Below are 976 nucleotides of genomic sequence, written 5' to 3'. Positions count from 1 at the left end.
ACTCTATCTTTCTTACCGGGGAGAGGAAAGCAGATTTTTAATGTTTGATCTTCATCTAAAAGAAAGGAATTTTTGAAGATATAATTAGATAAGAGAAATTATTTTTAATCAATACTGAATAAGCAAAATTCAATATTTTCTTTCAATCATACTTTGGTTACTACAAGAGCCCTGATTAAATGTCAGAAGTTCACAAAATAGAACTTCGCTGGGCCAAAATCCTACTCAAACTCCTCTTTTAATTTTCATATGTCCCGTATCTTGAGGGTGATCAGACTGGATCACCCTCAACATATGAGACATATGAAAATACCTAAAAGAGATCTTAGAATAGCTAATCGCTTAACAGATTGAACTTATTCAACAAAACAAGCATTCTGTGTGTTATCAGACACTCAGTCTAAAGCATGATGGATCCAATATCTTTCTTTTTTCAGAAGATTTAGGAGAAGTCCGGTTGGCCGGCCTCCCTAATGCACATCATCTCGATGGTAAGCCTTGTTACGTCACTTAGGTGGCAACGAACGTGTAGAGTGGTTCTCTTCCCAGGACACACAGCAACTGCTGTGTGTCCTGGGATTTTTTCATCATGCACTGAGGTTCTTCCACATTTAAATTGTTTATACCAATGTGCAACAACACTGACCTGGGCAGTCTTCTCCATAAACAGCGACCATTTCTTCGTAGATTGTTTTGGGTATTTTGCCTTGCAGAAAGAGGAACCAAATCACTGATCTGTATTCCATTTTATCCATTGTGACATTGCTACATTCAGTATTGCAAAAAAAGAAAAGAATGAATTGTCAGATCGAAACCAAAATTTGTATGGTTGCTATAGAGATTTCAAGGTATCATACAAAAAAAATCCCCGTATTTCTATCACAACTACTTCTGGGTGAATACAAATATTTTTTGAACCTCCCTCGTACGCGGCTAATCATGTAAAATTGAGGTTTCAGTTTTGATTTATTTATGT

This window comes from Mastigoproctus giganteus, chromosome 12 (assembly GCF_048544385.1).
Source record: "Mastigoproctus giganteus isolate SK-2022 chromosome 12, ASM4854438v1, whole genome shotgun sequence".
In the NCBI taxonomy this organism is placed as follows: domain Eukaryota; kingdom Metazoa; phylum Arthropoda; class Arachnida; order Uropygi; family Thelyphonidae; genus Mastigoproctus; species Mastigoproctus giganteus.
Note: the sequence above shows the minus strand (reverse complement) of the source record.